Source organism: Galeopterus variegatus, unplaced genomic scaffold (assembly GCF_000696425.1).
Source record: "Galeopterus variegatus unplaced genomic scaffold, G_variegatus-3.0.2 Scaffold3408, whole genome shotgun sequence".
NCBI lineage: Eukaryota > Metazoa > Chordata > Mammalia > Dermoptera > Cynocephalidae > Galeopterus > Galeopterus variegatus.
Window position 1 is genome coordinate 92,753 of NW_007729519.1, and position 17,445 is coordinate 110,197.

The 17,445-nt window shown below is 34.2% G+C and overlaps 1 protein-coding gene across 3 annotated transcripts in view; it reads right to left on the reverse strand.

The window, feature by feature from the left end:
* ELF2 (E74-like factor 2 (ets domain transcription factor)) overlaps positions 1–17,445 on the reverse strand; it is a 105,830-nt gene that overhangs the window by 41,957 nt on the left and 46,428 nt on the right. The window lies entirely within an intron of this gene.

Below are 17,445 nucleotides of genomic sequence, written 5' to 3' on the forward strand. Positions count from 1 at the left end.
TTTTTTTTTTTTTTTTCTCTCTATTATGAATGGGATCTTTTTGTTTCATTTTCTTATCAATTAATTGCTCTTGTATTCGGCAACCCTGATGAACCCTCTTAGCAATTTTAATAGTTTACCTGTACAGTCTATTAGATCTTATGTGTTAATTAAACCATCTAAAAATAAAAACAACTTAGTTTCTTCTCTTCTGATCCTTATGCCTTTTATGTCTTTTCCTTGTCCTACTGCATTGGCTAGTACCTCCAGTAATAATGCTAGTTAGTAAAGATGACCAATGGCATCCTGTTTCTCCATTAAGTATGATATTGCTATAGATTTTTAATACATACCCCTCATTAAGTTCCAGTTCTGATTAAGTCTTTATCTTCAGTAGATGTTGAATTTTAACAAGTGTTTTTTGGATCTTTTGAGATGGCTACATGAGTTTTCTTCTTTAATCTATTCACATGCCAATTACATTAATAGATTTTCTAATATTTAGCCATCCTTGCCTTCCTAGTATGCATTTAGTCACTATATATTTTTAAATCAATGCTGGGGGGCCAGCCCATGGCTCACTTGGGAGAGTGTGGTGCTGATAACACCAAGGCCACAGGTTTGGATCCCTATATAGTGATGGCCAGTTAGTTCACTTGGGAGAGCATGGTGCTGACAACACCAAGTCAAGGGTTAAGATCCCCTTACTGGTCATCTTTTGAAAAAAATCAATCAATCAATCAATGCTGGATTTCATTTGCTATTCTTTAGTTAGAATACCTTTAGCTTTGATCATACATGAGTTTGACAAGAAATTTTCTATTTTTATATTGGATCAGTTTTAAGGTTAAGGTATATTTAGCTTCATAAATGAACTGGAAAACTTTCTCTCTTTTACTAGTTTTCTATGACAGTTTGTGTATGACAAGGATTATGTATCCCTTGAAATTTCAGTAATAGAACTAGGTCTGATAAATTTTATTTAAATGTATACATGAGGAGGATGAATACATAATACTGAAGAAACTGAATGGTTAATGATTTGTTTAGGTTTTCTATTTCTTCTTGAGTCAGTTGCAATTTACATATTTTTGACATTACCCACTTGACAGGTTTTGCAAATTACTTGACAAGTTTTTTCATAATATTTCTTATGATTTTTAAACTTTTTATTCTGGTGGTCATATTTTTGTTCTTCATAGTGCTCATTTTTCCTCAATCTGTCTTTACATAGCTTCATCCATTTTATTAATGTGCTGGTTTTATTAATAATCTACTATTCTATTTCAGTGCTCGCTTCGGCAGCACATATACTAAAATTGGAACGATACTATTCTATTTCATTAATATTGACTTTACTTTTACCTTTCTTCTATTTTATTTGGATTTATTCTATTGGTCCTTTATTAACATCTAGATTTGAATATATGCTCACTATATCAATCTTTTTTTCCAATAAACACAACAACAGCTATTACATTCCCCAGTAAATTCTGGTAAAGCCCAAGTTTTAATATGCAATGCTTTCATTGTTATTTAGTTGCAAATATTTTATAATTTTCATTTCCTCTTTGACCCACTCATTAAAGTGAGTTTTTAGTTTCCAATATCATGAAGTATTTTGATTGTCTTTTCACTGTGTTCCAATTTTATTGCATCTTGATGAAATAATATATTTTGTATGATACTGATTTTCTGGACATTGTTGAGATTCCTGTATGGCATAGTACAGGTTTAAAAACTCATCTATATATAACTGAAAAAATGTATAAGGTTCTATTTTACTTGGTTAGGTATAATATTCTATATATTTCCAGTTTATTAAGTTTGTCAATCCCATGGCTCAATTCTTTGATGCCATTTTAAATTTTATGTCTGTCTGACTTTTCAATTTTGACAGAGAGGTGTCCAAGTCTACTATTTTGCAGACATGTCTTTCTCCTGGCAATTCTGAAATTGCCATTTAAATTGCCACTTAAGTTTTTTGCTTTAAACGGTATTTCAAGGCTATGTTGTTAGATGCATATAAGTTTATGATGGTTATATTTTCTGAGTTCTTCCTTCTAGCAGTTTGAAGGGTCTCACGTTGTCCCAGTTAAAGATTTTGACCCTAAATTCTATTTTATTATACCAGCTTCTTTTGGTTAGTATTTTTCTGCTGAACATATTTTTCCATTTTTCTCAAATTAATTTTATCTGTTATGTGTTATCTGTTCCCATTCATTTTGTTTTGTGCATCTGCTATATACATAACACATCTATTGTGTTAAGATCACAATAAACGATTTTAATATAATTTCTGATATATTTTGGACTTATTTCTGCTATCTTGATTTACGATTTATATTTCCATCATTTTTTCCCCTTTGATGATATAATTCATCAGAGTATAATGCTTGAGGTTGGGCCCTGGAGCCCTACATAGTGTCTGAGTTTAACTCCCTGCTTCTACCACTTAAATAGCTCCCTAGCCTTGTAAAAGTTATTCAGCCTAGAGTTGTTGAAAGTATGAAATATGTTAATATGTAAAGCCCTATGAACTATACCTGGCAATATAGTAAAGAGGGGCTGGCTGGTTAGCTCAGTTGATTAGGGCACAAACTTGTAACAGCAAGGTCAAGGGTTTGGATCCCAGTACAGGCAAGCCACCAAAAAAAAAAAATATATATATATATATATATATATATAGTTTCTAGATGAATGAGAGCAGCAGAATTATTCAGAGTCTTGAAAGCCATGTTAAAAAAAAAACTCCTGCATTTTATCCTAAAGTGCAATTAAAAATTACTAAAAAATTTTAGGGAAATGAGTATCATCCCACTCATAAATTTATATTTTAAATGACTTTGATTACTACATAAAGAATGGATTGATCAGAGTGGGGAGCTGAAATGTAAACTTCCCATTAAAATAATTGGCTAAATAGCTCTCCTCCTCACTCTTAACAACACTGATTTTATTAAACTTGAAGTTGTAAGGAGTTGTTTCTTTATATATTTTCCCCACAAGAGAGAGAGCTCCTTAAAAGCAGGGGCCATATTTAATGTCTTATTTTGGTGCAAATAAAAAGAACAGTGCTATGTACATCACAGGCAGTTTCAGGTAGCCCCCCAATGGTCTCAAATCTAGGGCAACTCTTCTTACTCTTTTCCTTCCTTTGATAAACACAAGAATTCAGCCTTTTTTCTCTTTCAACTATTCTATCTTTTGGAATTCTGTTTTCCCCAAGACTAACTGCAAATCAACTACAATCTCTCATTAGCCTCCCCATTCCTTGCAGCCTCCAAAAGCAAATATATAGAGATTCTTTTCATTAAATCACTTGCTACTACTATAGAGAAAAAGAGGATAAAAAAATTAAGCATAGAGTTATATGATCTTACAATGGTGGTCTCTGACCTTACACAGTTCCTGTTTCCCTTTCTGGGATGGTAAAATGAATGTCCTGGCTTCTGCCCTTTACGCTTATTCCCAAGATAAGGTTCACCAAAAGTTCTTCCCTTTTTCATGGAAGCCTCTCTTCCCAGAACATAGGCCTGCACGTGAAGTCTAGACAGAATAACTGGTGCTTCTTGTCTCATGTAGATAACTGGCATCTCTGAGGGCCTCCTACCTAGGCAATGTAATGCTAGCAATGGAACTAAAAACAAATGATTCTGCCAACTTTGTTTTTCCAAACCAAATAGCTAAAGCTTAATGTTGTAAACATAAATAGATGCTAATTGTTAGACCAAAATCCCCAGAAAAAAAGATAAAAAGAAAAAAAAAAAGGATGTTCAAGTTTATTCAAGAAACCAAATGCCTCAAAAAGAAATTACTGGTAGGGGAAGGAGAGGTTAGGAAGAAATTGGTAAAGGGCCACAAAAAATGTTTACACTGTGTAATGATGAAACTTACAAAAAAAAAAAAAAAGAAAAGAAAAGAAAGAAATTACTACCTTTTAATTTATTTTTCCTCTACAACCAAATCCTTGGTTTCCTCTTCAAAAGAATATTTTCATTCTGAGTAATTATTCTAAATTTTGGCCTTATTTTCTGAGAATTAAATTGTGGGGGGAAAAGGTGATATAGAACAAAAAGAATCCAGATTTTCCTGAAATTCCTAACAAACATGACACACAACAAGAAGTATCTTTTTGCTAACTAGATTAGAGACATAAATCTTTTCTTTTTGATGTAAAACTTTCTAGAGAGATCTTTTTGCAAGCTCATCTAGTGATAAGAAAATGTCTCCAAGTTCTAGCTAACAAATAATTCTTCTTGATCCTATCCTTAAATAAGTCCTGAAGAACAGTTACATATTATCACCACCCAGTCTAATACGAAATATGTAAAAATGTTTTTTAGTTTAATTTTTAAAATTGCTCATTCCTTTTAGGTAGTGTCTGGATTTTGGCTGACTTACAAAGTGAAAAGAAATCAAATATCCAGTTATTACCAAACACTGCCTTTAAATCTGGAGAATATAGGAGCTCTTTCACAAAAACTGTTTTTCCCTCTTAATAATGTCTAACATTAAGAGAGGATATGAGCTACATTCTTTCTTCTCTTGATATACTCAATGGAAAAATATATATATAGAAATGTAAAAAATTAAAAAGTCAAAGTTAGTCCTATTTCTCCTCCTAATCCCACTCCTAAATGGTAACTAAATGCTGCAAACAGGTTCTCAGCAGTGTCCCTTGATTTTTCTGTGAACGGGGGAAAAAAAGCCCCTCAGATTTTTGATGGTATTGTTTCCACACATAAAAAATAAAAAATGATAAGATTTAAGAGTGCTTAAGTGCATCTGACTTGCTCCTCTTCCCCTAAACCCAGAAGCCTTAACTTTCAGTCATGTCCTCATGACAAAATTTAAATGTGACCTACCACAACAACCAAAATGCAATCTAGAACATTTAGATTAGCTGCCATTCTTGGCAAGTCTTTCCCTTAACTTTTCCCTCACCATTCCCCAACCCTATCCCATTCCATACTATTATTTGCTTGAATGCTTGTTTCTTCTCAACTTAGTATGCTTCTTCTAAGCCAGGAACCATGTCTTATTCAACTCTGAATTGCTTACTTCCTAGGAGGTACAGAGACTACTTTGCATACGTAATGGTCATGCATAGCTTAACAAGGGGATGCATTCTGAGAACAGTGTGTTTGTTTGGCAATTTCATCATTGTGAGAACACCATTGAGTGTACTTACACAAACCAAGATGGTATAACCTACTGCAAACCTAGGCTATACAGTATAATCTTTTGTTCCTACACACATAATGAGTTATGACAGTTACGATGTCACTTGGCAATACGAATTTTTCAGCTCTATTATAATCTCGTGGGACTACCATCCTATATGCAGTCAGTCATAGACCAAAATGTCATTATGTGGCATAAGACTGTAACAGGTATTCTGTACATGATAAATATTAAGTTTGCCAGTATCTCAACTGTACCTAATAACTGTCACATGGAGTGGAAAAGGAAAAATTTATCTACTACTTCAACTTCTTGAAAAGAATGATTCATGAGTTTATTATTTTTAGCTTAATTGCAAATATTAAACATTAAAGACCAATTTTAGAAGCTGTTATGTAATCTGACTTGTGACAAAGCAATTTTACAGTATGGCATACTTATATGTTTTCTCCACTAGATTCTAAGTGCATAAATGTCTACACTCTAGCCCCAGGCCTTAAATAGTACCTGGCATACAGTTAATGTTTATTGATAAATTAATTAATAGTATTAATGTATTATATAATCTCAAACACCTGAAAGAATTTTACTGTCTTTTCATCCCCAATAACAATCTTTTGTGATGGGTATAATATAATATAGTAAGAAATTACAGAGTTAAGTGGATTTTTGCAATTGCAGAAACTCTCTTTTGGTGCTATCATTTCTAATAGTCTAGGATAATGATTTTCAAGGAATGATCCATGGGCCAACAGAATCAAAATCACCTGGAAATGCAAATTCTTGAATTCTACCACAGACTCACTGAATCAGAAATTCTGGGGGTGGGGCCCAACAATCTGTATTTTAACAAGCCCTTCAGAGAATTCTGATGTATACTCAACTTTGAGAACCACTAGCAATAGAAATTTTTGTCATGGAAACAGAAGGGATTTCAAACCAAAAACGAGTTCTTAAAATATTTAATGAACCTTTAAAGAAATATACTAAATGCTCAAACATTCAAAGAAATTAAATTAAGTCGATCAATTGAAAGGACATGAAAGGTTTTTTTCCCTTAAAAAAATATAGAGTAGGGATCATAAAACTGTACTTAATAAGTGACACATTTAAAGTGGCTTTCAGATCCCTAATATGGGTTATTAGGGAAAAGAGAATAGAAGTAGGGCAGAACACAGAGGAAGAAAAGATAATGAAAAAGGTAGATGATGGTTAAAATAATACATGGGTGAGACCTGGAAACAATAGTTTTTGAGCTTCTAATGAAATTTAGCACTTTACTATTAAATAAAAGTTCAAACCACACTAGTTTTAGCCACATCTGTGACTTCATGACCCAATAAAAATCATAGATATTTTCCTATCTCTAACAGTTCTTAGAAATATCTCAAAATATAATTTATGGTCATCATAAATTATAGCAGTAAATTAGAAATGCCACAGATCTCATTATTTAATGTATTAATAAAGAAGCACATGCACTGATATATCACAATTTAGAACAGTTTGCTGACTATGTTTCAATATATTTGATTCCTTTATAATCCTAGGCATTTTACTTTATATATCTAAAAACAGTTGTTTTTGAATAACTGAGGAAAACATTATTCTGAGAGAAGGTTGACAGGCTTCACGCTATGGCCAAAGGGGCTCATGACACAAAGATTGAAAAACCTTATAAAAGTTAACAGGTATGGGCCGGCCCGGTGGCACACTGGATAGTGCGCCGCTTGGGAAGCGCGGCAAAAAAAAAAAAAAAAGTTAACAGGTAAGAGCTATGTCAAAAGTGTTCTTGACCTCTGAGATGATAATGGGCCCCTTTACTAATCTGAGGAAACCTTTTCCCAAACAGATATTCACAGACACCTCTCCCCCTCCACCTCCTTGAAACATATTTTGGTTAAAAACCTCTAGTTAAAATCAAAATAAAACATACCCTTAAGGGTAATAATAATTAATCAACAGCTAGCAACTATAATTAAAAGAGAGATCTTTACCACTCAATCAGGGAATTTTCACATTTGGGGAGAATTAAATAAAAGCATCTCCCAACAGCTAAACAGAGTTCTGCTAATATAAGTACCTTAATCTTCTTATTGGAAACATCTGGATATTCTAAATTCAGAAATGTTCAAATGTTGGAAAGGTAATATGATACACATATGAAACATAAAATAATACCTCTGGCATATAATCAAATTGATAAATACTGGAAAGAGACTGGCCAGTTAGCTCAGTTGGTTAAGAGCATGGTGTGCATAACACCAAGGTCAAGGATTCAGATGCTCATACTGGCCAGCTGCCAAAATTTAAAAATACTGGAAAGATAAAAAATCCTTCCTAGAGATGTCTAATCACAGCTTTGAAAGACTAACCAGATAAAAATGAGGTGACTGGCTTTTTAGGCAAAGTATAAACCTTGCAAAGTTCTGGAAGCTAGAGAGAAAAAAAAAAAGTGATAAGAACTGAAACTGAAAAGGTGAATATGGTAGTGTATCTTCCTAAGGCATCTAATTTTATCCAGAGTATCATGAAAACTAATGGAAGGGCTTCATGAAGTAAAATGACAATCAAAATTGAATTTCAGAAAGCATATACTAGCAGCAGTGTGAAGAATGGATGGAGCTTTCCTATGCCAGGCACCACGCTTAACATTGTAAATATCTAATTATTAATTTTCACAACAACAGTGAGAGATAATTACTATACTCCTCATTTTGTAGATGAGAAAATTCACACTAAGAGAAATTAAGTGGGTTCCTCAAGGTCACATAAATACTAAAAAGGTAGAAGTGGGACACAATTCTGTTTAATATCTGTTAGTAAAGCAGAAATTTAGAACATTTTATTAATAATTGTCTTATGAAAGCCTATTGAAAAACAATGAATAAAGAATCTCTCAGACCCCAAAGCAGTGCTCTAGAACAGAAAAAGCCCTGTTCTGGGAATCAAGAGACTAGGGTTTTTGAACCTGCTCCATTGCTCACTAGCTCTGGAGCCTGTGAAGAGCTGGACTAGATTACCCCTGAAATCCATTCCTATTCTTTAAAAACAAAACAATACAAAGCAAAACCCTGAGTTCTGGAAATGCCATAGATCCACTAAAAAGCATTCCCCAAAATAGCAGGGATGAGGAGGGGGAGGTAGACAGATAGAAAGGAAACAAAAAAGACCCTGCTCTGAGAACAGGTTCGGCTTTATTAAACATGTAAATATCTGTAGGCAGAAAATGAGAAAGACGAAAGAATTGAGGAAATGGTTGCTAAGGAAGGTCACAGAAGACCCACTAGTGAGTGAGACAAAATAACCTTCATACTCACACATCTGAACTTTTTAACAAACATGATGGAGCCAAATAAATGAGCATGTTTCCTGCTGCACATGTCTGGAAACATTAGAGTAACTCTGATGCAATTATCAAATAAGGAAGCATCATAGCAATTCTTTAAAGAAAAACATAATAAAATATATCTTCTGCCACAGATACTGTGTTATCTCTCTGAAAAAGCTCACATTTACCTTAAGGAGAACATAATAAACATGCAATATTCCCACAAATAAACAGTGTATAAATCTAACTTTACTTTTTTCAGGAAGATACTTCAATAACTTCAAAAAGTAAAGCTAACAACATTACTTTCTTGATCCCTCACTTATTTCTGATCACTAATGTAAGACAATTTGGGGCCTGGCCAATTGACTCCTAGTATTTAACTGTCCCTGATTTACAAAATAAAAAAAGTAAAACCTAATTAAAAGCCACACTGCTATACAGTGGAGGAAAAGCAGTAATAAAAAGTGGCAGACTTAAAAATAAGGTCAACAGCTAAATATATACAGTTTATTAAAGGAGAATTTCAGCCCCTCGGCTATTTATAACTGCCAAACTGATACTAACTGTGGAATATACTAAAAAGCATATGTACTTCACAGGGCCTGGTTTTCCAAAGCCTTGCAGTTTCAAATATTGACTTTGCAGAGGACTGGAAATTTTCCTCAGGCTATAAGTCTCTGATATAAGATAAAGATTTGTAACGCAGCAAGGTTGCTGGCTCAAGGACAGACTAGTTACTGATTGTTATGTAAAGATACTGAGAAACTACTGTAAGAAGGAATGTTTGCTAAGATCAAGCTTTTGTTGATAGCCTTACTGGAATGTCATCTGGCTTGTTTCACTGCAAGTTACCAGCCAATATTGTTAAACTATAACCCCACCTATGTTCTCTTCCTGTAACTTCCTGGTCTGGAAAATAAATGCAGGAAGAGAACCCCAATCTGTGGTTAATTTCCCGAGGAAGGGTTGGCTCTCACTGGAGCGTTCCCAGGGAAGTTAACCACTTCGGGGCTTCTCACTGCTCAGAAGAGATGGGCTTTTGAATAATCCTTTGCATCTCTGTCACCCAGGGGAAATGGGGTGACAAATCCATGGGGCGCGAAGCAACACAAAGCAACACTAACAAGCTAGGTGATACTGCTCTAAAGATATAAAACTGCTCTGTAAGACATTTAGTCTTAACATGTATTCTCTAAAAAGAAGTACCTCTTCTTTAGAATCACAATTCACATTTGCATATTAAAACCTCCAGGAACTCTCATTGTATTATTTTACCCAACATTTCCTAAATTTATCTAATCAAACAATCCTAATATTGCATGAAAATCACTTTGAAAAATATTACTATTTTTTGATGTGAGCACCTTTTATGTACTACCTAGCCATATCAACCAATCGGAAAAAATTTAAAGCTTGAGAAATTTACAGTCAAAGCCAAGAAACGTCTGTGCCATTGGTGTAACAGAAGAAAAAGCTACTCAATCTCAGTAGTAATACTGATAGTAAGACTCTTTAGGTGGCAAAATAAGATGAAGCTACTGACCATCAGTAGAGCACATCCCTTAAGGTCCAGATCCTTCCCCCAAAACAATATGATGCACTTATTACCACATTTACCTTGCCCCCAGTCCCTGTTGTGACCAAAGATAAACATTTGTAAGACAGCTATCCAGGGACGAAATGTTTAAGTATGACCATAAAATACAGCTAACTGCGGATTAAACCTGAGTACTAAAAGAATTGATCTTTGGTCTTCGGTTTCATGCAACACCTTTCTAATCAGGAGACTGAACTGATGACCATATGATAGACAATTATGTTAATTCATGCTTTTACAGTATGAATTAATAGTATCTCAGAATTGAAAAGGATCATTAAAGAAATCTAGTTTGAATAAGACACCTAAATTCTCTTTACAACATCCCCACTAAGCAGCATTCTAGTTCATGCTTTAAAATCTCCAGTAGTCAAGACACTCAACCTCCCATTGCATCTTGGAACAACAGCTCTGCTCCAGGGCTATGCTTTGAAACACTATCTATCTAAATCCCTATAAAAATGAGAAGTAGTATCTAATAGGCCATCCTCCTCCAAAAAAAATTGTTGGTGAGCTCAAAGAAGATCACTTCCTTTTTGGCAATTAAAAAGCACACATATCTTTAGGATATTTTATACTTGAGGCCTAGAACACTCTATGATGCCAGTGGAAATGTAAACCAGTGACTGTGCAATGTTGAAAATAGAGAAAGGGTTTCAAGATAACTTTTATTTATAAGTTAGTCCTCAAAGACATTAGGATCAAAAGAAATATATTAATTTATGCTGCCTTGTCCAAGTGATCAAAATAATATTCCTATTACATAACTGATTTAAAGGCCACCAGCTAAGATAAATATCTAATAAATCCAACAAATAGGCATGACATTCACTCAGGACTGGCTGTTTTGACTCTCACCCACGTCATGGTAAAACCCACAAGTTTACACAAACAGGAATGGAGGATAGATAAGGGACAATGATTCCTCATCCTCCTGAAATTGTACCAAAGCACACAATTTCTTAATTCCAAAAGGAAAAGCTAGCTGTGCAACTATCTAAACCTCTGTTACTTTTAGCTTAGTATAGGCAATGAGCACACCTCTAGCCCAAATCTCTGGAGGTAGACAATTTAGTGGCAGGTGAATAAGAATAGTTAACTAGAAATCAGGGAGCTGTGAATGAGGAACTAAGGAGTTCAGACTTTATTTTAGGTAATTCTTTGTCTTATTTCTCTTTTCATTTACAGTACAATTTTGGAAACCACTAAATTTGTATTTTTAAAAAACTTTGCTTAAAACTCTTAAAAGGCTACCTACTGCCCTCTAGATAAGGCCCAACAAATTCATACAAAGCTTAAAAAGCCCTCAACAGCAAGATTTGTTTACCTTTTTAGCCTCATTTTAATCCCCTTTCCTTTTCCCAATCCATATTCTAGCCATACTGAGTCCCTTTCAGCAATTCAAATAAGCCATCTTCTCCTTCCTCCAGACTTTCAGCCTTGCTATTCTCTGGTGAACTACTTCAAACCCTTCAAATGTCACTTCTTCAGGGAGGCATTCCCTGAACTCCTTGGCATTCCCCTGCTGATTACTCCCACAGACCTTTAATTAATCCTATCATAACAAGAGCGCAACTTTATAACACCAAGGTCATGGGTTCAGATCCCCATAAAGGGCCACAAAAAATAATTACATTCTGTAATGCTGAATATACCAATTATCCTGATTTGAGCATCCCATACTGCAGATATTCAATGCTGTACCCCACAGATATGTATAATCAATTAGGTAAAAAAAATTAAAAATTTAAAAAGCAGAAGCTTCATTTCATTTTCTTTTTAGATCACAAAATCCCATTAAATTTGACACTTGATTAGAATAAAACTCTATTGAAGTAACTGTGTCAAAATACTTTTTTATCTCTATACTCTCTATAACCTAATACACAGGGGGGGTCTTCAAAAAGTTCATAGAAAGATTCATATTATCTTTAAATTCTATTTTTCTATGAACTTTTTGAAGTACCTTCATACCTTACGGTTACTTTGTATACTTTTAAACAACACCATTATATGATTTTTTAATTTTATCCTCTCTTAAAAGACTGTAAAGAATTTAGAGAGCTTACTCGGCATACGTAGGGACTGCCACACCACAACTCATGCCCATTTTCATAAGCCTAATATTTTAATGTCTAATTCCCAGTAAATGGACTTTCAGGAAGATTCATAATTGCACAATATCATATTTAATTAACTGTAAGATCACATTTTTTCACATTTTGATATCTCTGAGATCAGGATGTATCTTACAATTGGTGATCTCTTAAAATTCATAATTGGCAGCATTTTTTTCCTTTAGTGGTATAAAAATGTTTCTTAAAATTGATGGCATCTTAGGCTAAATGAAGTACAATTATTAAAACATTAAAAAGTTTTCTCTAATAATGCTTTCTAACTGATCTAAATCACAGTACAATTATAATTCAAACAATTCTAGAATGAAAACCAAATGAACTTAAGATTCGCATTTTACCATTTCAGAAATTTTATAGCTAGGCTAATGTCAAGAAAATAGATAACTGGAAGAAAATACTTTTAAAAATTTTAGGAAAAGGTCTAGATTAGAAGCAGAAATAACCGAAATGACCAAAAAAAAAAGACTTGAAGACGTTCAGTCAACAGTAGCTTCCAAGGAAATATAGGCATGTAATAGCCCTAGACCTTTATCTACAAAAAGAAACAAATATTAGAAACATGGCAAGGGCTAAATCAGATAGCCAACTGTTTAGGAGGAAAAATACACTCAACCAGTGAGTGGGAACCTGTCTCCACATGGGATCCAAACCCTCGGCGGGAGCGCCGCTGCGCTCTCAAGCAGCGCACTCTCCAGTGCGCCACCGGGCCAGCCCCAGACACAATTTTGTTGATCACTAAAAAAAATTTTCTTAAGTTTTCTTGATAATTAACTAAGACCAACTTTTTGTTTTGATACCCGGTTAAAAAGTAAAGTCCTGTCCCCAGCAATCAAAAGAGAGAAGTAAAAAACTACTAGATCATTTCACAGCCAGTTGATTAGTAAAGATTAATATGTCTACTTGTTATTAATTATGCTTAAGATGTACATTTAAAAAAAGAGTAGAAGGAAATGTAAAAATAAATAAATAAATAAATAAAGCGGCAGTCGTCGTTTCCTTGCTGGTAAAATTATGGGTGATGATTTTTGGTTTGTTAATTTTTTATAATACTTCCCAACTTTTCTACTACTTCCCAATTTTTCCATTACACATGCACTGTTTTTATTATAAGGAAAAAATCAAATTTACATAAAAACAAGAATGATTAAAACCAAATGTGATTTTAAGACGGAATTAGTTTAAGTATAACACTATGGCTTTGATATAACATTTTGGATAAACATATTTATGTCTTTTGAATGACTACCTTTTTATATTTTTAAATAGTCAATATTTAGCATGTTAACAAAAAAGAATATACATTTAAGATTTTACATAGGTGGTTCTTGATTATACAATAGTAACTCAAAATTCAATTCGTTTCAATATTTATTTATTAAATAGTTATAATATGTTCAACACTATATTTGACAAAAGAAAAAAATATGGTCTGTCCTCAAAGTGCTTATACACTCACTAGGAAAACAAAAGAAGTATACACACAAGAATGATGTAAGAAAGTGCCTAAATCCAAATGGTATAACAGAAGATCAGGACAGGGAATGTTTAATGTAGGCCACAATACTTGTGGAAACTTTCATATAGTTGGACCTTAAAGAATGGATAATACCTGAGCACTGCATAGACAGAGGAAACCATCTTTGAGCAAAAGCTCAGAAGCAGGAGAATACAATGTTTTAGCAGATAAGAAGGCCATATTATGAAGTATCTCCTTCTGGATGATTCTATGGGTTACTCAATTTGGCAGAGGAGTGGCCTTTAAAATGATAAACAAAGAGCTTCAGTAGAATGATCAGTGTAGATGCCAGAGCACAATAAGTTAAAGGAAGGAATGATGAGGAAAAAATACAGACTGATGATATAAAGCACTTGTTTTTTTAAAAAAGTGGAAGTGGAAAAAAAGGATAAATATACAACATAAACATAGTTACACAAATGTTCTGCTTGACTGCCATATTTGAAGGCACAAGGAAAGGTGCTAATGAACTTAAGGGAACACTTAATATGTCACAAGCACTGTATACAACATAAACATAGTTACACAAATGTTCTGCTTGACTGCCATATTCAATTGAAGGCACAAGGAAAGGTGCTAATGAACTTAAGGGAACACTTAATATGTCACAAGCACTGTGCTTTATTTATTTTACATAATCCTCAAAACCCTAAATTCCTATTTTTATGACAGTGAAACACTCTGAAAATGCTAAGTATTGCCAGATAAGTAATAAGAGGGAAATTTGAAACCAGAACTAATCCAAGTCAATATTCTTCCCTTTCTTACTAAAGAAAGACACTTAAAAGGCTAAAAAGAAAAAAAAATAAACTCAGAAATAGTCACCCAGGATTTTCTACCATATTTGAGTACTCTTTGGTTCTTTTTCCTGTTATTCAAAATATAAGCATTCCCTAAGGTTAATATCTTAATTCTATGTCCTTTCTTTATTCTCTATCACAGGGAGACAAATATGAAATTGAAATATCTTCCCCCTTGGGGAAATCTCTCAAGTATCTTTCCCCTTGGAGATTTAATTTATTTCCATGGCTTCAAATGAGGATGACTTCCAAAGCAGTCTCTCCCCGACCTTTCTTTACTACGCTTTAGGGGTAACAGATATCTTACATTTGCCCCTCCAGATCTACTCTCAACCCTTCTTCACACTGCTCTCTGTTCCAGGAGACTGACTTCATCAATAGGGCTCCCATGACTTCAGATTGGGTTTGGTCAATGAAATGCCTTGACAGGAGATTAGAGGGAGGAAGGAGAATAAAATCAGAAAACCTAATCTCTGGCTCCCTTTCTGTGGCACTGCTCTCCAGACAGCTATGGCCTTTATCAAAGGTTCCAGACTCTCCAAATGTGACCCTCTCTCCAGGATTCTCTTCTTCTGGATTCTGGTAATCTCTCTCTCCCCTTGGCCCTTGAGCCAAAGGACAGAAACAGCTCTGTTATTGCTAGCTCTAGAATGCAGTCCTACCTCGTATGGTCATCTTACGCTTGCTCATATGTTTGTAACTAGCCCTTCATTAAAACATTCCTTAAATTACCCTTATTTGAGCATGCATCTTTTTTGTGATAGGATCCTGAATATACATTTGTGCATTTTTAAATACCTAAATATTCCTCCTTAGATGCTGCTTCAACTCAAACTCAACATGACTATAATCAAATGTATCTGCTTGCCAGCCAAAACAGTCTTGCCTTCCTCAAATCCCTATATGATACCATCACCACCATTTAGGGTCAAAAAACAGAGTAATGTTTTACCTAACTATGCCTCTCCCCCTTAGCTGTCATGTTAAGTCCTCTTAGATCTTACATAGCAGTGTGGGTTCTACAACAGTCTTCCTGCCTCATCTTTTCCCCTACAATTCATCCTATATCCACTGAGATACTAATTCCATAGTACTTTCTATTCAAAACCTTCCAAGTCTTTCTGCTTCCTTACATGCCTAATCACTAACTCTTGAGATTCATTTCATAATCATTACACAATCCAATCATAACTCTTAATGGATATTTTTGTCAATGTCTTTTTACTCAATATCTTTTTTGTTTTGTTTTGTTGTTGTTTTGTTTGTTTTTTGGTGGCCGGTTGGTTCAGAGATCTGAACCCGTGACCTTGGTGATACAGGGCTGAGCTGTAACCAACTGAGCTAACTAGCCAGTCCTCAATATCTTCTAATCATGCCTTCAATTTCAATATTCCACCCACTTATTAATTTTATTCCCTCAGTCTATAAATCCTACCATTAGTCCTTCTTTACTTTTTCTAAAACATTCCCTAACCCTGTAAATTGAAATTTCCTCCTCCAAAATTTCTTTTGAATTTGTAAATAATATTCATTTGACTCTTTACTGCTTTATATCTTGAACATAATATATGGTTTATCTCCTAAATTACTAAATTTAGTTGATAAAATTACTCTTTTATTAACTAAATTAACCATTAACCCCCTGAAGGGAAAAAAACATCAAGTTCATTGGTATAAATGTTACTTGTTAAATGGTAATTTATAACAATCTTTAAAATTTTATATTATATATTATTTATCTCATTTTTATTTATATAATGTTTATATACTTATAAAAATATTTTTTAAGTAGACATAAAACTGTATTTTCAAATGTCTGTAAAGAATCCAAAAAACTCCTCTCCTCCCCACACTGATCACATCAGTCTATCCAGTTGCCCCCAGAACTGGTGGAGTATGCAGCCACTGGGGAAGATGTTTCAGGCTTGCCAGAGTCAAGACCACCCCTTATCCACATTTCATTGCTATTCCTCAAAGGCTCTTATGATTATTAATCTCCAGCTATCATCACAAGCAATTAATTAAAGATTTAGTTAAATATGTCTATTTTATAAGTTTCAAAATATATCTAGTTGTTCCTATAAAATTTAAGAGAACATTAGTATTATACATAAGCTGTGAGGGAAATGTGGAATTTTAGACTATAAAAAGGTGAAGCAAAATAGCCCATAATTACTACTAACAAAATGAGAAATCATTTTATACACAAAATAATGAAGGTGGGTAGATGTAAATCATAAGACTTTACTATTCCTTCCTGGATGACAATGGGCACACTGTTTCTGGTACGCACATACATGTGTGAGTATACAGGAATAAAAAAAAACTTCAACGTGACCATGCAGAAATCTGATGTAACAGATGAATAAGTATAATTATGAACACTTTTTAGACTGATATAATCTAAATTATAATGTAGGAGCACTCCAGGAAGTTTTTCCTATAAGTTCACCAGGAAATCTTATTTGATACAGATCTCAATTCCCCCAATTCACCAAACAAAATCTGCCATCTCGTAAGTATTCCTTTCCTTTTCTTCCCAGTCAGCTTCTTCTCCAAAACCTACACGTATCTGGAATTTAAGTCACCAGTTTATATCCTCATAAGAAATAAACCTGATCCTAATTCACTGTCTGAAAGAAAACATGCATTAAGATAAGTCATAACAACCTTTATTCTTCTGTGTATGTTCTAGATGTCAGAAGAATGAAAATTTATTCAGACTTTAACTCATTTAAAAATGCATTTGGGGCCGGCCCAGTGGCACACTGGATAAGTGCGCCGCTTGGGAAGCGCGGCGGCGCTCCCGCCCGAGGGTTCGGATCCCACATACAGACCGGTTCCCGCTCACTGGCTGAGCGAGGCGTGGGAGCAACACCGAGGGTTGCAATCCC